Source organism: Lasioglossum baleicum, chromosome 10 (genome assembly GCF_051020765.1).
Source record: "Lasioglossum baleicum chromosome 10, iyLasBale1, whole genome shotgun sequence".
Lineage (NCBI taxonomy): Eukaryota > Metazoa > Arthropoda > Insecta > Hymenoptera > Halictidae > Lasioglossum > Lasioglossum baleicum.
In genome coordinates, this window is record NC_134938.1 from 7,741,669 (window position 1) to 7,769,068 (window position 27,400).

The 27,400-nt window shown below is 41.1% G+C and overlaps 1 protein-coding gene across 3 annotated transcripts in view; it reads right to left on the reverse strand.

Annotated features, from left to right (window-relative positions):
- Positions 1-27,400, reverse strand: part of Nlg-5 (neuroligin 5) — a 251,955-nt gene that overhangs the window by 176,229 nt on the left and 48,326 nt on the right. For 2 of the 3 annotated variants that reach the window (XM_076432492.1, XM_076432490.1), the window contains exon 2: positions 11,498-11,604. The gene's annotated coding sequence lies outside the window, so the exon portion shown is untranslated. Of the gene's footprint in view, positions 1-11,497; positions 11,605-15,605; positions 23,576-27,400 lie in introns of those variants that run through there. The other variant, XM_076432491.1, reaches the window with a different exon arrangement.

A 27,400-nucleotide genomic window follows, 5' to 3' on the forward strand; every position in this document is an offset into this window, starting at 1 on the left:
TAGCTACCCCGTCAGGTTTCTGGATTGGCCTGCTGCGTGGAGCGAAATGGCCGGGAGCGATTCTTAAAAATGATGTCACGGCCGCCATGACACTGCCTCTTATGGCCAGACGCGTCGCTGATGTTACGTTGCTTCAATATACCTGACTATTATTTACTTCACGAATTAATTTCAATGAATTTCATTTACCAGTTTCATAAAATGAGAATTTTTAAATTAATTCAATTAATTAGACGACCAGAATGATAGAAATTTTGAGAACATCCCGTGTCCCATTCGATCGGAAATTGTATGGAAATGTCGAACAAATTTAATATCGGAGAGATAGTTGATATCTTCATTAATTTGGAGCCGGAGCAAGATATAACGCCCGGTGGCAATAAAATTGTACGTTCGCGGAATTGCCGGGTTACGGTAATCGATATCAGAAATCAACCTATTAACTCCCCGAAATGGATAAAGTTTCAAGTGCTATCGAAAGGTACGGTAATTGCAGCAGCGAAACTTTCGGGTATGATCTAATTTTAGCCCCGTTACCTGCAGACATTAGCACGTGACTAAGAAATAACGAGGCTATTAGACGGTGGCTCCAGTAATCCTAGAAACACTTTCACGGTGAACATTTTCAATACACTTTGCTCGTTTTTCAACGGGAACGACGGTGCAGCAGGATTTTATCGAGGGCTAAAGCGCAACACAATATTTTAACATTTCAATTTTCTCTTCGCGCCCTACACTGTTCCCTGCATAAGAGACTTCCGAAACTAATAAAAGCAATTCCGGTGAAATCATTAAAATTCTAATGGTGACAGTGTGAAAGCACTGAGAGTAAGGAAAATAGCAAAAAAGTCGACCTTTTCACGATATCGTAATATCACAATAGTAACGATTCTTCTACCCCTAATAGCAGTTTCCAAGACAATCAATAGAATATGTGTTTCATCCCCATCTTTGTGGGTTGTTTTCACCCCTTCAATGTGGACAATGATAAAAAGAAAACTTTTCCCAAAAGTGCTATTAAAATCAACTTGAATATGTTCCCTCGTGAGCAAAATCTTTCCGATAGATTTCCGAAGTGGTGCAAGATCAGTAATATCGATGTAACGTGTCGGTGAATCACAGTGCATATATATTTAGACAAGTTGAGTTTGAATTTAATCAGAGAAATGGAAGAGAGAATTTCTCGCAGATCAAACAAGAAGTGGACCATCGCGTCGTTAGCCGATCGAGAGAGGAGAGCAGGTAGGTAATAAATCAGACCGGTGACCATACATGATCGATAAATCACTGCGCTCGATCTCGGGCCGGTGTTATCAAGGAAATCAGCAATGCAGAACAGCACGGGGCTCTAGTTAGCTGCCTAAGGATCACAGCATGGCCTCCTTCCAATGACAAGAGGTTAGCTATCTCTGTGGAAGATAAGCCGAACGCTCGTAGACCGACGCGACGCGAGGCGACGCGACGCAACTCTACACCTGGTGGACTCGACCGATCCTCGGCATACTTTGACCCTCGTTATACGCATTAAGGGAGCACGTAGCGGAGTTTGGTTTGCTGGAACACGTTCGTATGCGGCTCACGTGCCCGGATAGATTTTACATGTTTGACCTACGGTTATACCGGGATAGCCAGGTGTCCTTTGCATCGGGGCTGCAGAGCGCAGCTGTCTGAACGGTTCCCGGAGTCTTCTCCGAGTTTGACTTCTGCATTCCGAAGGGAATTGGCTTTCCCAGGAGCAGCCAGCACGATATTAACTGCTCCTTTGGTCATTTTCACCCGTGCTGGTATTAACCATCACTCCCAGTCTGTTAATCTAAAATGTTCAGTTTAAGGGTATATACATTATACCTTTTGGTTTATTAGAATCATCTAAAAATGCCCTCGGCAACAGGACGATCGAACATCTGAAGGGCTCACCTTCCAAGGTCTAGGCCGTTTTCACCGGCGCTGTGGTATTAACCATTACTCTCAGTCTGTTAATCTAAAATGTTCAATTTAAGGACGTATACCTTATACCCTTTGGTTTATCACAATCATCTAAAAATGACTTCGACAACAGGACAATCGAACATCTGAAGGACTCACCTTCCAAGGTCTGGGTCATTCAGTCTGTTAATCTAAAATGTTCAGTTTAACATTAGAAAGACTGAAACTTAGTATATACCTGTATTTCCCAAGCAGTCAAAATGACTGCTTTTGAGCAATATAGGTATAACACACACATATACAGGTGTCCCAAAATTCGTGAAAATCCCAAAAGGGGGTGGTTCCTGAGACCATTTCAAGCGACATTTTCCTTTGCAAAAATGTTATCCGCGGCTTTGTTTAGGAGTTATTAACGAAAAACACGGACCAATCAGAGCGCGACCTAGACGCGAGTTGCCACAGTCGGCCAATAGACAGTTGACGCGCCGGATCGACAATGGCAACTCGCGTCTACGTCGCGCTCTGATTGATCCGTGTTATTCGTTAATAACTCCTAAACAAAGCCGCGGATAACATTTGTGCAAAGGAAAATGTCGCTTGAAATGGTCTCAGGAACCACCCCCTTTCGGGATTTTCACGAATTTTGGGACACCCTGTATATATACAGGAAATGAAGGAGGGGGGAGGTAACTACAATTATTAATAAACGCATTTATACGTTGTACAAAAAGTCACAAAATTCTAAGAAGCTGTGTCATTATGTACATAATTGTTTTTCTAATTGAAATTGAAAAGCAGTCAAAATGACTTCCTTAGGCAATCTAGTGTTAAGGGCATATCTATATTACCCTATGCCCTTTGGTTTATCACAATCATCTAAAAATGCCCTCGACAACAGGACGATCGAACATCTGAAGGGAACGAATGGTTGATCCAATTACAATCATCTGAAAATACCCTCGACAACAGGAAGGGCTCACCTTGCAAGGTTCTTTGGCGACACCATTCCAAGGTCTTTGAGAATTCGAACAGCTCTCACGCCAAAGGTTATGGGATTGCAAAGAATTCCAATTCGACGAGTTTTGCTACATGCAGAGGGTCAGTTCTCCGTGGGTCTTGTAAACGTAAAAAGCATATTTCTTAAAGGTCTTTGGAATGCGTCAAAATACCAAGCACCATGGCGGGATGTCAAAGTATTTCAAGAGTCTTATTGAAAGCAAAGGGCCGCGATACCGCAGGATTCGTGAATGCGAGAAGGCGCATGTCAAAGGGTTCAGTCGTTGTTGGATGATAAATTCATGAAATTAGAAGACGAAAATGTTTTGTATTGTTCAACGTTAAAATTAGCTTCGGATAGAACCTTTATCCCGCAATGTGCGCACTTGCTATTTCTATAAGTAGTAATACATATATGTATGACACATGTAGTTTGGGCTGACTAGTAGAATACAATGCAATAAAAACTATTTGACCTAAAAGTTCAAGGTCACTTTTGCTCTCTTTTACAGATATTTATACCCTGCATCAGTTATGAAAAGTAGTCCAATTCGTAGTCTAATTCGATGTCTAATTCGATGTCTAATTTGATGTCCAATTTGTCGTCCAATTCTTTGTCCAATTTGTCGTCCAATTCTTTGTCCAACTCTTTGTCCAATTCTTTGTCCAATTCGTCGTTAAATTCGTCGTCCAATTCGTCGTTCAATTCGTCGTTCAATTCGTCGTTCAATTCGTCGTTCAATTCGTCGTTCAATTCGTCGTTCAATTCGTTGTCTAATTCGTAGTCTAATTCGTAGTCTAAATCGTAGTCTAAATCGTTGTCCAAATCGTTGTCTAATTCATCGTCCAATTCGTTGTCTAATTCGTCGTCCAATTCGTCGTCCAACTCGTCGTCCAATTCTTTGTCCAACTCTTTGTCCAATTCTTTGTCCAATTCGTCGTTCAATTCGTCGTCCAATTCGTCGTCCAATTCGTCGTTCAATTCGTCGTTCAATTCGTCGTTCAATTCGTTGTCTAATTCGTAGTCTAAATCGTAGTCTAAATCGTAGTCTAAATCGTTGTCCAAATCGTTGTCTAATTCATCGTCCAATTCGTTGTCTAATTCGTCGTCCAATTCGTCGTCCAACTCGTCGTCCAATTCTTTGTCCAACTCTTTGTCCAATTCTTTGTCCAATTCGTCGTTCAATTCGTCGTCCAATTCGTCGTCCAATTCGTCGTTCAATTCGTCGTTCAATTCGTCGTTCAATTCGTTGTCTAATTCGTAGTCTAAATCGTAGTCTAAATCGTAGTCTAAATCGTTGTCCAAATCGTTGTCTAATTCATCGTCCAATTCGTTGTCTAATTCGTCGTCCAATTCGTCGTCCAACTCGTCGTCCAACTCGTTCCCGAAAAAATTCCTAACGAACACCACCTCATCGCTTCAAATGTGTCGGCGCATGCCCTGAAAAACACTCGCGTGCAGGCAAATCGAATCACTTTGAAATGATGATGAACGACACATCAAAGCGAGAGGCTAGACAGACATGTTTTCTACTCGAAAGTGGGATTACTTTTCAGCGAGCAATGATCGGCCTGTTTTCGAACAACACAGGCTGAAGTATGCTCACCTTTTCACACTGCACGTTTTCATGGAAACGCACGCGTGCAAGCCCAGCAATTAACTTTGTTAACAATACGGCGTTACACGTACCCCGTACGTGTCCAAAGTCAGTTTTGATTACGCTCGTCACAACACAGACGACCCCCGCCCGCCTGCCTGAAAAGTATTCGCTAGCTGCAGCTCATTGTTCTTTCGTTTCGCGGCCGTTTAACCCACATTCAATCCGGAGATCTAGATACGGCACGCTTAGACGCTCCGTCGAACTCTTGTTTAGTCAACAACCGTACGAGCACAGCCCTCCACGATAAATATTGAGACAACAGCTGTTCCGGCAATTCGTCCCAAGTATCACCGAGTCTGGATCTTATCGCGATCTCGTTTCGAGCGTCATACGGAATGTCTACTAAAACTGCTGTAAAACCATAAAGACAGTAGGACAATTATCAGCACAGCATCCGTACTAGTGTATTTGCCTCGCGCACCTAACGTGTCAACTGTGGCGATGTCGAATTTGTTTTTTTTTTTCACATCAAAGTTATCTTTTGTGGAGACAGTTTCTCTGTCGAATAATATGTACATAGTGTACCAGAATCATGTGTGAAGATTTCGTAGCTTTGGTCGGTGGAGACCTTGTCCGGTTTTCTCAAGGACAAATTTTTTATTGCTGCCTCTTAATCTAGTTGTTGAGAGGATGCAAATTCTGAAAGCAACCGTTCCCTTAACAAACGACTGTGACATTTCGTAAACTATCTTATTCCACGTGTCTACAGGGTGTTCCACAATAGAACGGTTAACTTGAGACGCATACTTGCTGGACGAATTTTGCACGTACTTTTTCAAACAGGTCTCCACCGAGCCAAAGGTTCACAAACCAGTCGTGATAGTTTTTACACATAATTTTGGTGCACCTTTTTCCTCGGTGCAGTGGAACATGTCCGCGATAAATCAGACAGACGGAATTCTACCCATCCTATCTGAAAGAAACTCGTTATGTATTTTTGAACGGGGATTTATGAATAGCGAAACGCTTTCGGTCTATTTAGAAAGTTCCGTATTGAAACTGATAAGTTATTTAAATTTCAAGCCCGACCCTCGGAAGCCCGGCCGCGGAAGGATATTCTACTTCAATCTAAAGCAGCTACCATTATTCTGGTAATACTTTTGAGGGAATGGGTGCTCTTTAACAATGCATGTCGTTCCCTTTTAGTAGAAGAGGATTGTCTACCTCAGACCGACTCGGCGCAGCGCAGAGAATCGTGCATTCACGTTCGGAGAAATGGTTTCGAGTGTCTTACGATCCGAACGGGATCTCACGAAATTTTCCGATACTCGAAATTTGTTTAATTCACCGTGGAACGGTTCCCGGGTGGTAGAAACGAATTAATCTCGTCGCTTTAACGCGCCAGGCCGCCGCGCGTGTCGGGATGCGTAACGCCGACACCGAAAGCACAACTTTGTAGAGGTGGGGTGGGAGGTTGTTCTAACACAGTTGCAGAAAGCAATATTTTCTCGCGGACAAGCGACACGAATGTTGCTGTGTAACATTACCCCGGGAGCATTGTTTTATGCGTGTCTCCCTGGCTCCGGGAAAGCGTCGCAATTATGAAATTGTAAGCTCTTTGTGCCGAGAACATTTTTTCCCATAATGCCGGTCTCCTTTTCATCATGTCGGCCGGACGAATAAAGTAACATTTGTCTTTCGCGAAGTCTCGCTTTTCTATTTTTTGTTTTGTAACGAGTGTTTTTCCCGGCTCGTGCGTCCTCTTCTTTTTCGAAAACATTTTCACCGCGGAATTACCGCTCTGTTATTCGACGACTCGAACGGAACTTTTAAGCAGTCGACAATAATTAAACGGCGAACGAAACAAAAATTTGGTCGGGTGTACACACGGAGAAGTTGAAGGGGCACGCGTGTTTTCAGAATTCGCGAAAATACAGCATGCTGTAGCAATCAATAGACGATGACCCGCGCGATACACGCACGGCGGCAGAGGAACGCTCAATTGTCCGTGGGCGAAGTTGAAAAACGAACACGAAGCGTAATGGCAGCGATACAGCCGAAATGCCGGCGTCGGAGCCGTTTCGCGATCGTAACTGAAAATTGCCGGCCGCTGTTTTATGAACTATAACGCGGGACACAGGTAGGATAGCCATCGCTCGACAACGGCGAATTATCCGTTGCCGTCTACGTCGTCATCGACCCTTGAATTTATTCGTCTAATCGCAGCGTTAGACGTGTAAATCCGTTGATCGCTGCTGGTCAAGATTTATTCGCGCCGATACCAGCCCCCTCCTACGCCGAATCGAAAATTGAAAACGTTCGTCACGATAACGGATTTGATCCTGCTGTTGGTACCAGTTCGATTATAACTGGCCGATCATCTAGTGTTTTCGCTCGCTTCCAGCGGATCGATGAAATTCGAAAGAGGCGAACGCCGTTTATTGCCGGTGTAAATAACGATATAACAGCTCGAATGAACGGGACGCGTTTGAAATGTATGTACACGTAGATACACGTGGCGAAATGATCAATCGAATTTACAAACGTGAGCGAATGTCAACCAATTTAGTGCCGGCGTCTGAACAATTTTTATTCGTGCCACTGGAAATAATCGAAATGATGCAAGCGGTGCTATAGCAGAGAGCGAAAATAAATTTTTTATACAGACATCTGGAGATCCGTGGACAATTTACAATCCACATCGGAAAATATGGTTGAGAACGTTACTAGAAAATTTCTGTTTGTATTATTTCAATGGTAAAAATCTATAATAGCACTTCTAGATATGAAATATCAGATGATTGCATAAATTCGTGCCTGATTTGAACATAAAATTCAATGGTTAAACTTTAAAGAATACATTCTTTTCGAATTGTAGAAAATAAATGTAGGAAATGTACGAATGTAATTCTAATTGTAGAAAAGCATGGTGACTATCTGATTTTTTATTTTATTTGCATAACTTATACAATCATTTAATATATACGGTGATTGGATTGTTTATAAAAAATTGTGAGTATTGACACAAATGTAAATAAATGTTTTATGAAAAATTTGGTTATAAAACACTGTTGCGTGGTTAAATGAACATTTGCCAGACTGGGCAGATGAAAAATGATATTTTTCCTGGCTGAAGCACTGCCATATTAGGCTGCATGCAAATTTGCAGATTTTCAGCTCGACCGAAAATATTTTTAGTCCGGAGACCAACTTTGGAGATATTGTCATATAAAGGTGAATGTACAAATTTGAAAATCTAACTTGATAAAAAAGCAAAAGAGAACTTCTGCAGACGGCGAGGTTCAAACAAAATTACGCGTGTTTAAGAGCTTCCCCTTCACCCGACCGATATACATACATAACTGAAAGAAACAAACTGTTTCCCCGTGGAGTAGAAGATTAAAATTTCTGAAATTTTCCAAGCGGCAACGGTATTCCGTGGAAATAATGACGACGAAGTAGCTCTCCTTGGGAACGGCTGGCTCGACTGTACTGAAATCACGAACAGATGGCTTTCCAGTATTAAATTTGGTTCGCGGTAAATTACAGGACGCTCAGTGGTGGTCGCCCGGCGGCTCTCAGATTTGCCCAAGGGCAACAAAATGTATAAGCTGCAGACGACCTATCTCCCGTGTCGCCTTACAATTAAAAAGTTAAATTGAAATTATTCCGGTTCTTCCAGGCTTGGTCTACGTATTAAATTGGAGTTTCCGTTAATGCCGCTCGGTTTCATGAATCTGTCACAATGTTGGCTAGCCGCGCTCCGCCGAAAGAAAACTGTCCGCTGTAAACGAACTTCGCAAATTTCCTCTCGCGCACTGACCCCGTGGCTAACTCGGATAAATCACTTGCTATTATTGGCCGGACCGAGCTGAATTTTTCAAAGTTCCATCGTTAGCATTCGTTATTTATGGTGCAGCGAGAAAAATGATCAGCTGGAAATATAAACTACGTAGAATTAGTAATATGAATATCAACATTGCTCGAGTGTATCACAATGCAAGGTGTAGATCTCATTCTAATTTGGAACGCCAAGGCACATATTTGCTTGCGATCCGACTTCAAACATATTTCAAGAAGAAGAGAAATACAAGCACGTTATTTTCCCATTTTTCATCTCTTTCAAAGCGAGATAATACGTACAAATTTTTTATCCTTTTCTCTTACATTCTTCGTGAAGAAGAAAATCTAATTATTATAAAGGCAGTCATGGAACAAAGGATTCAACTATATTCAGATTATAAAGACGATAATTTACTTGTTCCTTCTAGCTCATTGCAATTACTAAGACTACGTATGCAAAATAAAAATGTGCTCAGTCCTACCACCAGAAATGGAAGTCAAATATAAATATAGAAAAAATTCAAACATATTTTTAAAACTCCATCGTGATTATACGTTTGCAGAAAAATGTTTTCTGCAGACGAGGAATTGTGAAGGTAATTCTATGAAAGTGGAGCAACAAATCTGGGAGAATAGCAGAAACCGATCCTCTGGGGAAATCGATTTGTTACGTGCGACCGTCGTTGTTGAGTATCGAAAATATTCTTTGGCCTATGTGAGGATTCAAAGGGAGGCAGAGTTTCGTCCTTAAGGGCCATTAAAATCCATGCTGGGATTTATTCCAGGACCAAAGACACTCGTCCGAAAGAAGAAACTCCATCGTAAAAGAGGGACGAAAACCAGTTCGGTAGTATCGCTTTGGTTCGCTTTACAATTCAAAGGAGGTTCGCGACTCCTTTTAAGTATTCAGGGTGCGGAATCGTCGTGGGAGCACGACAGTAAGTGATGGCGAGCTTTTTTCCCTTTTCGGGGCGCATCGAGGCCGGTTTCTCGACGGTTCGTGACCACCAAGATTATGTCACGAGGTGGGAGGCGTTGTAATTGAAATCCACGCTTAAAATGCAGACGTGGCCTCGCCTCCTTGACAGAACCCGACAACTCGCGGGTTCCGAATGAAAAATAGAGTGAACGGTTTCTCTTTGCTTCGTACCCGACGCGGACGCTGTCTCGCCGACCAAATTCTTCTGAATACACGAGAGGATTCCCGCGAAACCTCCTTTGAATTGCAGAACGGATCGGATACTAGAGTTTTGGGAAGACTCGATTGCAGCACGGTCTTCTTTCGTGAACAAAAACTAAATTTGGATTATAGCCACTCACATCTAGGTTGGTTAGAGATTATACTTGATTGGCTGTGGATTTGGATTAAAATACAGACTCAATCTGGTTAGACTTAAATAAACGCCTGCGGTATTTTCGAAGCAGGTCTGTCCCGGGTTAGCATCAACCCTCTGCGGATCAAAAATACTTCAGGTCGGGCTAAAAATCTGGACATTTTTTGCAGGCTAATGTGGTAGTGCTCAAGCCAGAAATTATTTAAATAAAAATAAATTTTTAAGAAACACCACGTTTAAAAGAACGGACTAGAAAGTATCAAATAATTTTTTCTAAGCCCATACAGATAGTCCGGAAAATTTGTGATTGTAAATTTTTAATAGCTATGAAAATACTTGTAAGATTTAAAACGAAAAACGTGGGACGCATGCAATAGATAATTAATGCACGAACACCTAAATCACTAACAATTTTATTGCACTGCAAATGATATGAACCGTTTGTGCGAGTTTTCTCAACGGCAGCTACTCTCACTACACTCCTTACTACGTATTATCTTGCGCCCAAAAAAATTTTTTTAAATATTGCATCCAGTTCTGAGCTATGTTTAAAATTTCAAGTCTCTAGCGCATCGGGAAGTTAGTTTAAAATGAATTGCAAAACTTGTACCGAACAAACAAACAAACAGACAGACAAGAAAGCAAGCTAATAAAAACGTGGTAAAAAAGACACCAAATATTGTCACTTAACAACAGAACAGTTTCATAAAAAAATTTTTCATAGAACATTTCAAAAATACGGAGAGAGTAAAGTGTTAAGAAATATTCTCGTATCATATATATTTACGATTACCTGGAGTATCGTCGCCTCGTCGATAGTTAATTAAATTCAAAGATAAAAAGATTTTACGTCGTGTCATTTATGACTCAGTTCGCAGAGGACGTCGAGGCATTTCGTAATTTTTAAGACAGCGATACGAGTTTTACTGGTGTGGATCGGGAAGATCGTAAGAATTCATGGCACCGTTATATATTAAGCACCTACCCACCTTGCTTAGAACTCCTCGAGGCGTGGTGGTTTTTATAGAGAACAATAAAAACGTCGGATCATTTAGCGAGTCGTTACCGCGGTAGTAAACAATACAGGGTGTCGCTACTTAATTGCGTCTGCATTCTTCAACAGTCGATTCCTCGTCGAGTACTCGAAATAAATTTTCAAGAAGTCTCTGCAGTAGGTGTTCTCGACGAAGCAAACTATCTCATGAATTTTGACGCGCGATGCAAGCTTAGCACACCGTTGACATAAATCCAAAAAGTTATGAATAGACTGAGGATCTTTATGCGTTTGTAGAAAGATTGAGTAGATGAAATATAAAATTGTTGGAAAATTTTTAAAAATTAAAGATGTCAATATACGATTTCTCCTCTATTAAAATTATTAAGGAAAGAAATAACATTTTCAATTTAGTTTCTATTTCTTGCAATCGACGTAGACTATTTTTATTTTGCATAAAGATCCGCAGTTATGAAACTTTGCACACAAGCAGAGTAAGCTATGCCTGATACAACCCTGTTTTTGTTCGTGCCACTTCTCGCATTAAATCAGCCCCTCAGAAAATTTCAGTATTTTCTTTTTCGTGAAATATCTCGAGAACAAATGATATTAAAAAAAAGTTCAAACGAAAGTTGCATGGCATTATCGTGTGTACCAAATTGTGTGAAAAAAGTGTTCCACAATTTTCATAAAATGAATATACCATGTTGCGGTCGTACTCGGAAGTGAATGAAAATTTTGAGCGAACTATTATTTACGATGTCCGGCACATCGGACTAAAAAATTAAGTACGGTGGACTCACCATTTATTCAAGGAGCAAACCAGCCGGCGAGTTCCATTCTTCTTCGTCGTCCCGACAGTTCAACAAAAGTCCACGATGACCGTATACTCAATCCACGTAGAGCTAGCCTGTAAAAGAACCAAAGGAATGGAATCAGCAAAGAATCGTTCGGTCCTTCATCGGGTTGTCGCAGAGCTCGTTTGGACGAGGGGAGGCGAGAGGTCGGGAGGAGGGGGTTGTAAAAGCGGTGTTGTCGGAACTAAATTGCATTTGCATTTTCGAGGCAGGCGGCCCTAGTTTACTTTCGAGTTCTCCGTTTTGTTTCATCGGCCGGCCGTAAGGAAGTCCTTTCAAGTGAAAAAGAAAACATGTCGCGCGCGCGATCGCTGCCGAGAAAAGACACAGTCGCCGTTGAGACTAACTACTTCATGAAATTACGCGCAGCCCGACCAAGTCCGCGGCAGGCCCCGTTTTCGTGCCTGGAATTTCCTCTCGCATTTTCAAACCACCGCACCCCTATATCGCACAGACAACCTTCCGCCCTCTCTCTCTCTCTCTCTTTCTCCACTACACCCCCCCCCCCCGCTGCGTTGGTGCAAGCACGGTCGCTTTTTAAAACGGAGGCAGAGAAAGAAATTCGTCGACGGCCAAGAGAATAAATAGCCGCGTTAAACGCGGCGGTTCCGCTGAAAAGGATACGGTGCTCCCGGCACACCGACCTTTTTCCACCCTTCCTTCCGCCCCCATAATATTCCCCCATCCCTCGTTCGTTATTTTGTCGCGAGACCTGCCCGAGATTGTATGCTCGTTTGAGCTGATTTATCGCCGCGAATGGACGTATCCCGTACAATTTATTCGCCTTTACGACGCGTTTCGAATATATCTTCGAACACAATGCAATTTGTTTAACCCTTATGTTGCACCCGGAATTTCCGTCGTTCGCTGCTGTCGGCCAAAATTGTTCGCGTCGGTGCGCATTATTTTTCGCCGCGTTTTCTTAAATTACTGAACACCTCCTCTCCCTCTGTCTGCCAGTACTGGGTTAGTTCAAACGTTACGCATATGTACTAGCTCTGGGACGTACACAAAAATCGACTTCTGACGAGAGAGAGAGAGAGAGAGAGAGAGAGAAAAAAAGAACTGACAAGAAAAAATAGAGCACATTAACTATCAATCGAATGGAACTGTCTCGGATATCAAACCGGCGGAGAATATCGTAGCCGCGTCGTCCTCCGAGAAAAACGAATCAGACCTCCGCGAGTGGCTCGAATTAATCAATGCTCGCTGGTAGCGCGGTTCCCGCCTGGGGCCACTTTATTCCTCTCACCTCGGAAAAATTGCAACCGCCACAATTTGTCTCTCGGCTCTACCGCGTCTGGCCCGCTTGTAAATTGCAACGAGATATTTCTTGGGGGAACGACCGGAGCGGTCCGGATGAATTTGTCTCGGTTGCGCGTCGCAAACGTTTATCCGTCCGCGACGGTTCCTGCTGGTTCGCGTTGATTCACGCTGGTTCGCGCGCAAAACCATGAACCCGCGGTGATTATACCGATTCAGAAATCGAATCGGCACGCGGCAACCCCCGTGCGTCCAGCTGTAGCCGTGGCTTTAATTAAGTTTTAATGCGGCAGTGATCCCAACAATGTTTCCAGAGCACGATTCCACGGATTCACGGTTCCGCGGCTAATTTTCCTGGCACCGCGACACGACGCGACCGTGTGCTCTGTAAACAATGCGGCCGTCGATCGATGTACTGGGTGGCCGCTAACTTTCCGATTGTTCTGTCTGATCTGCTCTCCGTCGGTTACTAATTGATCTACAGTGGAGTTATAGGCGGGAACATCCCACCTCCTACATTACAAAAACTACGAATCTTGTCTGAAGTAGTAGTCGAAAGAGTTTTTAAGCTTTTCACATTTTTTAACAATTCTCTCGCGGAATTATATTGTGGGAATACACAATATTTCAAGAGAAAAATTAGTCCGATACTATGCGTTTCAAAAAAGATATTTATCTGAAGGTACGAAACCAAAAAGATGTTCTGAATAATAAATAAGAGTGACATACCTACACACATATTTATAAAATCCATATGATCAATAATTGGACGAATTGCTAACACTACGAATCTTGTCTGAAGTAGTGGTCAAAAAAATTAATAATATTTTTAGTTTTTCGTACTTTTTAACAATTCTTGCGGAGTTTTACTCTTGGAATACAACATTTGGGTACACTTTACTTTACCGGACTCAAAATTTGTGCCTTTCTCCTATAAATTATGATGTATTTTGTATGTAATGCAGTAGATTTGTACCCGGGGCGGCAGCAGATCGAAGTTTCGATCCTGTACGATCAATGGTTCAGGAGTTATGCTTACTTAAAGTTGAGCAATCTGCAGTGTTTTTAACAGGTAAGGGCGCCGCCATATTGGTTTGTAGTGACGACCACGAGGCACTTACCTTAGCGCCCCCTCCCGACCTAATCACCAACCAACTACCACCTAGCGGCTCTGCTCGGTAAGCGGCGCGCGACAATACAAACCAATATGGCGGCGCTCTTACCTGTCAAAAGCACTGAAAAATGCACAACTTTTTAAGCAAGCATAACTCCTGAACCATTGATCCTACAGGATCGAAACTTCGATCTGCAGCCGCCCCGGGTACAAATCTACTAGGTTACATACTAAATACATCATAATTTATAGAAGGCACAAATTTTGAGTCCGGTAAAGTAAAGAGCAGCCCAACATTTCAACAGAAAAATTAGTCCGACAACGTGCGTTTCAAAAAAGGTATTTATTTGGAGGTACGAAGCCAAAACGATGTGCTGACATAGAATCATCGATTGGGCGAATAACTAAGCGTACGTATGCTCCACCTCATCGGAAGATCAGCTAACGAGCGTGTCGCTCGAACGGCGACTCGACAAGCTAGCTAACTATTGGCTACCAAGTTCCGGAACTAAGTTCGAGAGTATGGGTGGGGATTAAAGGGCGGTTTCGAAAGGGAGATGAGTGTTATCGGCAAAGAGCTTCGCCGTTTTATTATGCGTAGTCGACGGCGGAGCGTGATGGGAAGGTGGCAAGAAAGGCCACGGTGGAACGGTAAACGTTTATAGCGTACGCTCAAATATTTTGCCACGAAGCTGCCGCCTCAAGCCCCCCGTTGCAATGAGCTTCCGACCCGACTTCGATTGTCTCTTTAACCTCTCGAGCGCTGGTAACGGGTCTAGTTACGGTGCATAATGCGGTCGCGTGTGTTTCGAGCTACGGCTCGAAACGAGTGCCTGTGATTGTTCTCGTAAGCCCCCACGACACGGAAATAATTTGCATCGCGACTCGGTCAACCCGACCCGCCAACGGTTAACCTTCTCCAGATCGGAATGGGAACCGGGTCGATTCACTCCGCGACCCATATTTTTTGACCGGCGCGGAGAGTGTCTGTTGTCTAACAAATCAATAGGAACAATATTTTTGGCATACTTTTTGTGTTACATCGAAACGGTCACCCGTTTATTTTTACTTGTATTCACCCCAAAATGTAGCACTGGTTTGTCGAACTATCTTGGAGAAATTTAACCCGGCGTTGGTAAGGTGGGAAAATGTATAATAAGTGGTAAAATAATAATTGAAATAATATATTGTATTATAGAAATAAATACCTTTTTCATGAATATACGATTAGGTGTTGCTTAAGAGGCTTGTAATTTATCAGAGTAAAAACGCAGATCCACGAAATTAAATTTTTATTATTCAAAAATACTTAACAACTGTCACGCGTTGTTACAATGTTACGATCAATCTAAAATCTCTGGGGTCCGTGAGACCCCGGGTTAAATACATGGCTGAACTTCACCCGAGGATACCAAAGATTTTAAATTTTTGAAAATGTGTTCTTGTAGATTTTAACAAGAAAATGCTCACTGGTTCAAAAGATATGTCCAGTCAAACACGCTTAACATCGCTCAACTTTAAACAAGCATAACTTTTGAACTAGTCAATTCCTAACATTAGAGCTTGGATTTCTGGACCACGTTTAAAAGCAGATAGAAATGTTTGGTTTCCGGAGGTGAAGTTTAACCCTATTTCTGTTTCTAGAAGGCATATATAAACATACATGGCTAGGCTCACCAGTAGGAGTTGTCGAAGTTCCTCCTTTTCTTGTGGTAGCCATCGGGCTGGGTCACAACACTCCGGAATAGAAAGAATTACAAAATAAACTGATGAACAAATGAACAAATGAACAAATAAACAACTGAACACTTATATTTCCGAATTACAAACTGAACTTGCATCGTCGGAGGCTCGTCGCCGAATGCGCGGGCCAATCTGTCAATCTATTCATTGACCCCCTCCATTAATCCAGGTAGCAGGGTGAGGGTTCTCTCTCGCGGTGGTCTAGGGGTCCTTGGGCGTAACAAAAAAAAAAAAAAACAAAAATGCCACATGTTGGCGAATATACTCCGACGTATACGTATACGGAAACTGTTGAAAAAAAGGGTGGAAACCAGAGAAGCGATGCAAAAAATAAAAAAAAAGAGGTTTGATCGAACGAAACCAGTCTGCAACTCTTGTGGAAAGGGTGCCGCCACTTCCGCGGTGTTTCATTTTTCAAAAGTGAAACTCCCGCACAATAGAAATTCTCTTGGACAATAGAAATTTTCCTCGGAGCATTTTTCTTGCGGACTGCCATAGAAATGGAACTATGTCAAGTGTGTCACCGTGCAGATTCATAAGGACAGCAATAAAAATATGATAGTGAAAAACGGCAGCGACGGGTACCCTACCTTGTGCATTTCATGGTCCGCTATAATTCCCGATGACGTTCATATTCTAAAGAACTTAAAATTACAATTAGCAAAGTCTAATTGTTTAGTAACTGCGTCCTGCGAATTTACCGTTAACGAGGCGGTAATTAACGAGACGAATGTGGCGGTAATTACACAAAGTATTTCGTCCGAGTAATTTCTCTTGCTTCATTATTACCTGCACATGTATAATCTTTATTGCTTTGGCTATACATGCGCAATAAAATTACAACTCATTTATATTTATCGGGCTACCGTTTTCTAGAATAAAAGGACGTGGCGAGTTTTAACATTGCTTTCGTCATTATTACACTGCGGATTTTATTCATTTATGACAAAAATGGATACGCACAATTTAAAACAGTGGAGATATTAAAAAGATGTATGGCCATCAGTGTATTAGTTTCGCCTCAACAAAATAATCAAAAGAAGAATGACATTTTTATTTGGCTTGCGTGTCTTGCAATCAATGTAAACATTTTTTATTTCAAAATATGAATAATTAAATTGATTCTTTTTGTAGTTCCGTGATAATTTTCTGTCAGGGGTAATAGTTAGGTTTGTCGTACATGGGGAAGCCATCTGCAAAGATCGCGTAAATATGAAACGCGGCGCTTTCCTGTAATTAAAATATTCTGGCCTAAGTCGCGGGAGAAATATTTTAGCTGGCTCGTTCGAAAGCGAGAGGCAACGCGACCCCGGTTGCGACTTATAATGCGGCCGGGTCACGCACACGCGTGCAACGGAACTCGGAACGAGTATTGCGACTCTTCTTGTAATCTCCGTTGGCGGCCGGGGCTGAATTTGCATCGCGAGACAATGGCGGGCAGGCTAGAAGTTTCCCCGTGTACTTTCCGTTTGCGTACACGTTACCGGGCGAAAAAGTAGGCCGGACCCGCAAAAATGAATGGTTCCTTTGTCATTTAAATGTAATCGCTTCCAGTTCCTCTCTGGACACGACAGTGGCCAAAGGAAATCGCGTCCGTGCAAGGAATTGCACGAAATGAGCTGCAATTTTCTTCGCTAATGTTACTGCAATTTGCTTTTTTACAAATTAAATGTCCATTGTGCCGCTCGAAAATATGTATTCGGCTTAGGTCTTTCTCCGATGAATGCGACCCATGAACGCGATTCGACTGTTCTGCAATATAATTTATTATTGATATAATTATGTGTAACTTCATGATCAAGGTATATGTAGAATCAGAGATTTGTTTTGCCTCGCAACTCCACCTTCCCCTTCTACGACGCTCTTCCCCCACGGTCATACCACGGCACGGTCACGTGACACGCTTCCGTGACTCATCCCGTAATGGCAGAGAGGGGATCGTGACATACAGTGACTACCAATAATATTCGAACGCTCTAAAAAGCCCGACAACTTTTTTAATATTGGATTATACGATTTGAACTCTTTCGAGATGTTAGAGCAATTATTAGATGTGCAAATAAGTTCCTTCCCCCCTTTTTCTGGTATGATCATAACTTCTGACGGAATTCGAATTACTTCCCGATTTTGGTGCCATCTGAAAGAGCGTTCTTCTAGTTTTAAGAAGAATCGTGATGAGCGCTCTAAGAGTTTCCAGTCCCATGCAACAATTTCAAGCAATATTGCGTGCGAAAAGCATCATTTGCGTCACTGCTTACTCTTTGCATTCCAGCTTAGGAAATCAGCTGTTAAAGTTACGGAAATGGTTTGGGCGGCACGGGAAGAGAACGGTACATCTTACAGAACATGCAAAAAGTGGTAGCAGAGATTTAAAGCCGGAAATTTTTATTTGGAAGACGACATCATTCAGGTGCACCGAGAATGTTCGATGACGGTGAGTTCTAACTTAAGGAATTGCAGACGCAAGAAGAATTGGCAGAAATGTTGGGAATCATCAGACAAGATTTTATGTTAGAAAATCTTGAATTTGGAAAAGAGAGGGGAAAGAAATTATTTGCACACATAATAGTTTACTACATATTGTGAAAAAGAATTTTCTCAAAAATTGCAATTAATCCGAATTGTATAGAAAACACTAAAAGTTGCATTTTACAAGTGTTTTACGTGGGCCTGTATACAAAAAATTAAAAAATACGTTGTGTAGATCTATATGTATTAAAAAAGTTATCTTTTTCTTAAGAGTGTCCGAGTATTAGTGGAAGTCACTGTATGTATCAAGACTTACTATATTTTACAAATATTCACAGATTTGGCATCTAGTAATTAAGTTTGGCGTGTTTACTTTGCACAACTATAATATCGCGTTTTCTATGAAATATTGACCAAACTTTTCCAGTTTGCCATTCTCGTTCCGGTTGAACGTTCGCCGTACGTTCTATTTGCGCAAGGGAACAGACTTTAAACTGAAATTGTACGTGATCATATAAATCTGGTAAATTTCACTGGTTCGAGAAATGTCAGACGGCAGAGCGCAGTCAAAGATACGTCATGATTATCTTCGTCGTGTTGGCCGTAGTTCCCCCCGACGTGTTCCGCCGGCGAATTTACGTTTACCCAGGCCACGGGAAATTAAATGTCGATAGGGATGCCGATTTAGTTTGTGGAACGTTCGTACGGTCGCGTATGGTACCGCCATGCCATGCCAGTCTGGCCTGGTTGGGAGTAGATAACTAAAATTCACCGTTTATTCGGGCATCGAGCCTTGATTCGAAAAGTTTCGACGTGGATTTCGATTACTCATCCCCGAAGAAGCTTCTAACTGACATGCCGGACCATACGTCAACGTCCAGATATTTTCCCTTCGTCCGATCGACGAGCTCGATCGAGGAATTACACGCGGAAATTATTAGAAAATCCCGAGAGCCACTTTCATACGTACTCGCGAAACAGCTTGGAACTTCATTTTCTCAGAAACAGAATCTCAAATGGAAAATTCGGTGTAATCGCTGGTAAGCAATAATCCCATTTGTAATTATCATGGTGATATTAAAATCTCTGAAATGCACTTAGCCATGTCAAAAATGTTTGCATCATAATATTTCGTTTCCCTTTACACCAAGTTTTGTTATATGTACATCATTCTTTCATATTATTGCCAGACTGCGGATCTTCGTGCAAAATAAAAATGTTCTGCATTCATTGTGGCGAGCAAGAGTAAAACACAAAATTTGATTTCTCGTCTTTTACTGTTTTATTTCACCTAGCCAATTTCTTCACAAATGCATAAAAATCCGCAGTCTAATTAATTACTGTAAGAAAATGTTAGACAATACGTGCTATGGACGTGTTCTATTTTATCGGCATGTACCTATCTATGCGTAGTTCGTTGGTGTGTGTGTATATATCTAAATACATTTAATCAAGTTGTGTGATAATAAAGTATAGTATTTATTATCCCGAATCTTCTGTCCATTACAATAACGAGAAAACTCACGGTGATCAAAGTTATGGCTTCTAGAAATGTTCAAAAAATGCCAGAATACAAAATTCTACAAAATTCAATACGATTTTTATTTATTCCAGATCTGTCAAGGCTACTACCACTGAAAATAAGATTTTACTTGTTCCCACATTCTTGAAATTTCCTTACAAAAATTGAAAATTGCATAAACATCCACAGTTTATCCGGATCGTAAAAATACGAGTAAATTCAGGTATCGATCCGTGTCAGTACGAAACTCGATCTGGAATTCGAAATCAAGCCCGAAGCCGCGTTCAAGAGCAAAGTAGAACGCATCGAGTACCCGCGGATGTTGCAGTGTCGTCCGAGGATTAGCACAAGACAGCTGCTGCGACAGAATATCCTTGTATCGCGGAATAAAAGCAACGAAACGATTTTCGATACTCTATTTACCGGAGATACTCGGAGGACGGGCCGGGCCGGGACGGGTTCGAGACAGGACGGGCTCGTTTTCAAAGTGATTCGTTATCACGCGATTAGCACGAGCACGCGAGCTTAATTTAAGCTAAGCTGGAGGAAAAGTTCGTCCGGCTAATGAAGACCGATTGCCCCGGACAGAAACTGGGGCGTGAGCTTTTATCGTCCCTCTAATTGGATTAGAGAAAATAATTCCCGCTTCCGTACCATTGCTCGCGATAACGCGTTTCACAGAAGCGTATGCTAATTTTTGCTAATGGACCCGCGGCTGTCCTAGCCTCTAAATCACCGCTTCTTTAATTCGGTGCCCGCCGTCGTCGTTCTCTACGACAATGGAAGTGGCCGTCAGTGACTTGCCATTTTCCGGCACGGCACGCGATTCGCGATAGCACTTTGTTAAACACCGTGCGTGTACGCTGAGGGATGATCGCTCACGGTTGTTGGACATGTGCATACATGGGGAATTCCTGCGAGTTCTACGCCGGAGTCATTTCTGACCCACAAGATTTCACTGATACAGCTTTGTTCCGATATTAGACGATGGCTCGGGACCGACTTTTGTACCTGAGCGGTGTCAAAAGAAGGAGAGGGGATAGCGCTTGTCTTATTAATAATATCTTCTTAATTGTTAATTTTGCTACTTGTCCGACAAAACGTACACGCGTCCAGAGCAGCATCGTACCACGCATATCTGAATATTTTTCCAGCATTTCTCGGTGACATTCGTTCCTCGAAACTGATGTATCGAAAACCGAAGTATTCAGAAATAATGTTTCTGCCCTGTTACGGGATATCAATGATCGATCACGAGTTATATGTATAACGAGAAACCCGGACGTGAGACGCCTGCGAAAGAGGTGGCCAGAACCTCTCATGAAAATTCGATTTTTCAGGACCCCCGATACAGGAATATACAATTCATTTTGATTATCAGTAGACTGCGGATCTGTATGCATTTATAGCAAAACTGAGTAGATTAGATTCAAAATTGTAAGAAAATCTTAAAAATTGAAAATGACAATATACGATCTCTCTATTAAAATTATTAATTGAAGAAATAACATTTTATTCAGTTTCTATGTCCTGTAATCGATGCAGGCAATTTTTATTTTGCATAAAGTCTAATTACACGGTCCAACAAATTCCAACTTTTTTTGACGTTTCGATTCTTACTATGCGGTCCTCATAGAATCTTTCGCGCTGATTCCGAATCTGCCCTGAATTTTTCTCATAGACGCACAGTTTTCGAGAAATTTGAGTTTGAAAAAAAGACATATACTTTTCAACTTTAAACAAATATTACTTTTCCAAACATTTTTATCACATTGTCAACTCCGCATCAAGAATGCTCGGTTTCATACTTCGTTTTTCCACAGATTTTCATTCAATCCATACACTTAGGTTGCTATATGTATATTACCCTTGTCCGTCCCCAGTTAGAATATGCTTCAACTATATGGTCTCCGAAAAGCGTTAAATATGAAATCATGCTAGAGAGAGTGCAGCAAAAATTCCTCAGGTTTCGTGCATATAAGACAAACAACCCAATGTCAATCTTTGATCATAATTACTCTGTAATATTAAACACAGTCAACCTAGAAACATTATCCGATCGAAGGTTTATTTTTAATCTAATAAATAATAATATAGATTGTCCAGCACTCCTGGGGCAAATAAATTTCTATGTACCTGAACGAGTTTTGAGAACAAGAGCAGGATTTCAAACAATGAAATCCAAATCCTCATATGGAGTATTAAATCCATTAAATCGCATTATTGCTAACTCTAACATATTTTATAACAATATTAATTTTTTTAATGACACGTTACAGGCATTCAAAACAAAATTGCGCAATACTATTTGTTAATCGTACCTGTATTTGTTTAATTTCGCGCGGTCCATTCTTATGTAAATTTTAGGTTAAGACCTTTTTTTTGTTATGTTTTCTTTTCGTTTTTATCAGTTATACTGTAAAAACTGTATACATTTGTATAAAAGGACCTTGGTCCGTATATAATATATAATAATAATAATAATGAATATTGTGATGCTATTATAAAAGATATTGAATTGTTCTTAACAGCAAAAGATTCTGTAGACTTCCCCGAATTCAGTGATATCCAATATTAATACATTATGATTGTTTAAACATGTTTAAAGATGAGCTATAAGAATCACATGCATAGTGAGAATCGAAACGTTTTTTAGCTGTTGGACAGTGTTATCAGTATACGTTGCTTTTAGTATTATCCATTTATTCGACATGCGAGCGTTTCCACGGTGCAATACTTCCCGGTAATTACATCGGAGCTGTAGGTATCCCTGGCGAAACAATGAAATATGACGATTTACAGCAACAATTTTTCTAAGAAACGCGCGGATGTTTCGCCGAGCTGGGAACGCTTGTAGTCGCACTGATTAATCGTGTTACACTGACATACCGATACATCCGTTTCCTCGCGCTTTCCAGCCATTGCCTAGCCGAGGTATCTATCGATCAATCCGCCGAAGCTTTCGTAAGCGTGAAATACATCAATGCTCTCCGGGACGAGGATCACGAATATCCATTTTGTTTGCAACAGTCGTGTCGCTGTATTTTTTTTTTTTTTTTATTCGCAACGCCCCTTCAAATTAGCGCGAGGTATCAACGAGCTTATGGCCGCTTATTCCTCTGTCATTCGCGTTACACAATTTTTAACTTTCAATCACTCGCATGGTGTACTGTCAACCTCAAAACTTTAAATTTAGTGTTACAAACATAGACAAAGGTGTCGACTCTACACTAGCAAATATTTATTCCGTATTAAAATAGTTATTTTATTGAATAAAAATTTATTTATTCTGGAATCGGATGAAGTTATAAGTTTAATAGTAAACTTACCGAACACTAAAAGCGATTAAAATGTTTTAACTTATAAAAATGACGAAGCTCTATTTCTATTCTCTGCACTTTTCATTACAATATATGCTTGGAGAAAGAAATTTACCGAATAATTTCATCATTTCAATAATTGCAAAATGAAAAATATAAAACTGGTCATTTGACCGGCAGTGGTAGGTTTAGTGTTAAGAAAATAAGAGGTATTATGTAGGTTGTAACGAAAGAAATGCAGGATTTTTATTCTTTTGTTTTAATTGCAATTTTATACGAATAAATATTTGCCTTCATTTAATGAGTTATATGTCATTTTAAAGCTTGTTTTACGCTCTATTTAATTATGCTTCTGATATTTCATTTTATTCAAATTTTTATTAAATTATTTCACTGTCGTTTGCAGCCCGAAAGTTCTGACACCAGCGCTGCACTTCGTTGATATTCCGAGCCACTGCAACTCATAGAAAAAAAATGGTAAAATCGCGTTTTGACATCCTGAAATAAAAGCCAAGTAATTTAATAAAAATTTTAATAGAATTACATATCAAAAGCATAATTAAATAGGGCGTAAAACAAGCTTTAAAATGACATACAACTCATTAAATTAAGGGGAATATTTACTGGTACAAAATTGCAATTAAAACAATGGAACAAAAATCCTGCATTTCTTTCTTTACAACCTGATATTAATAATGAGACTAATGCGTAGAACGCAATACAATTAAAAAATAAGTTTGACCGTGAGATTCAAGGTCAAGGAAATTTTTCTTTTAGAGATCTTCATTGACCCGAAGATTTAAGATACGCCTCTGGCGGTCAAGTTCAAACGAAAAGTTCTATTTCGTCGAATTTGTTGATTGATATTTATTGAATTGACTGATAGTTACAGCGTACCGGTTAGTTGGAAACTGATATCAGGGCTTTTCGAAGTTGCTGAGCAACTTGTGAACGTCGGTTTCGTAAAAATTTCTTATTAGACGTAGTCACTTATGGTTTGAGATATTGCCTGGCAGCACTTGTCACATGCGTGTTACACTGACATGAAACTGTAGCTGACTTCATCTCGCATGCAATCTACCTGCAACATGAACTTGGTAGGATCTACGATAACTCACGGTATAACATAATGTAAATCTACACGACCAACCTAACGCTGCAACTTCTTACCCACTAGCCTTTGGATATACATGTATGCAGATATAATAAATACGTTTTATCACTTTATTATAATTTGATCAAACACACCGAACAAATAAGTGCTAAAAGCTTTTATTATTTTCTCAATACTCTTTTTTTAATACCATCAGCCCTTTTAGTTCTACCCTTTTTATCACTCCGCTTCGCGCACATCGAAATTGCCGGCGCCATTAATAATTCGAAGGAAGAACAGCGAATTCTATCCTCATTGTACGCTTCAATTTACTCCGAAGATTAAATGTCGAATTAAACAAATGGTATTTCAGTTCAATTTAAAACGATTCTAGTTTCGATAGTCTTCCTGGAATTTTCTCCATCAGCTAAAGTAATATTGTGAACCACTGTGCAGACATTTTTAATGTAATATACAATATTAATAATGGGTTTACTTTACCGGACTCAAAATTTGTGCCTTTTTCTCCTATAAATTATGATGTATTTGGTATGTAATCCAGTAAATTTCTGTAGGATCAATGGTTCAGGAGTTATGCTTGCTTAAAGTTGTGCATTTTTCAGTGTTTTTGACAGGTAAGGGCGCCGCCATATTGGTTTGTAGTGACGACGAGTATGCGGCGCGCGACCGTCTCTACAAACCAATATGGCGGCACCCTTACCTGTCAAAAACACTGCAGATTGTTTAACTTTAAACAGGAATAACTCATGAATCATTGATCCTACAGGATCGAAACTTCGATCTGCTGCCGCCCCGGGTACAAATCTACTGCATTACATACAAAATACATCATAATTTATAGGAGAAAGGCACAAATTTTGAGACCGGTAAAGTAAAGAGCAGCCTTAATACTGACAGCATTGTTTTTATCTTAGAATAATGTGAATAAGTTAAAGAAGTCGGAAGAAATAAACTCATAAATATTTTCAATTTTTACCGTGAGACAATTAAGCTTGTTGATGACATTAAAAAGTACTTATTGTTGTATTTTGTTATATGTAGATTCTGTTAACTGTGGAGTCACATAATTACACATCCAATGGCAACTTTCATATTATAACCGGGTGTCCAGGATTAAGGTATCATTGGCCCAGTCATATTTTCCGTTGTAATTCAGGATGTTCCATAAAACTGTTTACCGTGACCGTTGAATAATGTAATATTGTAACGGAGCAACTCAGCATTGTACATATATGCATGTTATGCATGTGACTCTGGAAATTTAGTTGGAACGGAGAATTTTAGTGGGCCATAAAGTGAGATCTGCGTACGGGCGTACTATCAACGCAATAATTCACTCATTGGAGCTCGCCGACATTATCACGCCGAGTACAATTTATACTGCGTTACACAAGCGCACATGCTCTCAATTAAACAGTCCATTAAACCCCCTCTCATTTCTTACGCGGTAATCTCTGTCCAAACAAACTATCCAATATGTATCATGTGAAAAACAATATCCGCGGAAAAATCGAGATTTCATTAACACGTTCACTGCTGAATTAATCTCAACTCAAAAGCAGCACAAAAAAAGAGGCTTGTACAGATCGCAGATTCCAACGAAACAAACAGAACGAGTTGTACGAACAAATATCGAGGCAATTATACGGGCGTGGAAACGCCGATTAGCGATAAATTGCCAAAAAACGTTGAATTTCCTGAATCGAGAACTTCGAAAGCGAATTTTTTTCAAATCACTGTTTCCAAATTGGCCTGCAGCATAACTCGACAAATATTTCCAGTATGATTCGAACAATTGAATCTCGCATGATCAAAACGAGTGTATTCGTTCGCATTCCATTTGCGCTTCCCTGACATTGTGCGGAGCGCAATGATCGAGCCCGACCAAATGGCGTACGAACGAGCCTCGGACCCATAAAAATTAATTCCTTATAATGGAAAACAAACAACGCGGGTTTCATTTCGCCTCGAAAAGAGTCGGTCCGATGCGAATAAACAACAATTACGCCGGCCAGCGTTTTGCTACCGTCGATTGGCGAGCCGGGGATTCGATAAATAAACGAGTTAGCTGCGGTCTAGCGTTCGGTCAATAAACGAGACCAATTACGAGCGGTACGCCCGTGTCATACAACCGTCGTGTCGTGAAGATCGCAGACGTCTGCTTGGATGTGAAACGGTCCGTGAAAGATTTAAGGGTCGTCCTTCCTTCCTTCCTGTCGAAGCTGCCCCATCAGACGGAAGCAATCGTTCGTTTCTTCGTTTCTACGTTTCTACTGAGAAATCACGTGGGAATTGAAACGGCCAGGGGTTAAGCGAGCCCAAATTTATCTAGTAAAATCATTCCGTCCAATTGACAAAATTATATGTTTAACGTAAACGTCCATTCTGTGAAGTTCTGTTCACGTTTTGACCACGCCCACAGTGCATCTTTATCTGCAGTGGATCTCGATGCAAAATAAAAGCGTTCTGCATTGATTGTGGCAAGCAGGAGTGAAATCAAAATTGATTTATACAACACCGCAATATTCTGAAATGTTTATCATCTTTTACTGTTTCATATTCCCCCAGCCAATTCTTCACAAATGCATAAAAATCCGCAGTCTAGTCGCACACTATTTCTTGCCCCTATTCTCAGCTGGAAATGAAGTCAAGGTAGGAGTGGCGCTGAAGAGTGCGAGACCAGAAAATTAATGGCGGCTTCTCACCTCTGGTCCAATGGACAATAATAATTTTTGAAGAAAGTAGAGACATTTAAGATCCCGTTAATTACCTGAACCTGGAACATTCTATCACTTCGGCTGGATTTCATGAGGAAAGTTCGGGCAACTTCATAGAGGATGGAGCGAGGGACGAACGGTCAGCCGATGGAGATTAATGAAGGAACGCGAAACAAATCCGTGGAGAATCGCGCTGGCGCGTTAATGGCGGCGTCGGCGGCTGCACGCAGAATAGGACCGCAGACGCGGATCGGGAATGCGAGGCGAAAGGTTTCGAAAATGGGACACAACGCTACAGGCGTTTGGGCTGCCGGATTCCTGTGGCCACCGCTCGAGCACCGAGTAAAAGACGAGGCGAGAAACGACTCGGAGGAATGTCTGCGGTGCCAGCTGCGGAAACGTAATTTCTCGGTACGTTGCCATCGGCGAAGCTTCTCCATGGCAGCGCCGCTGCCTTCTTGCTCGCCACCCGAACTAGCTCTTTCAACGCGAGCCGAAAGTGTCAAGCGCCGGGAATCGTCGGAACATGTCTGTCCCGTTTCGCTCCCCCTCCCTGCCGGCATCCACCCCAACCCTTTCCCTTCGTT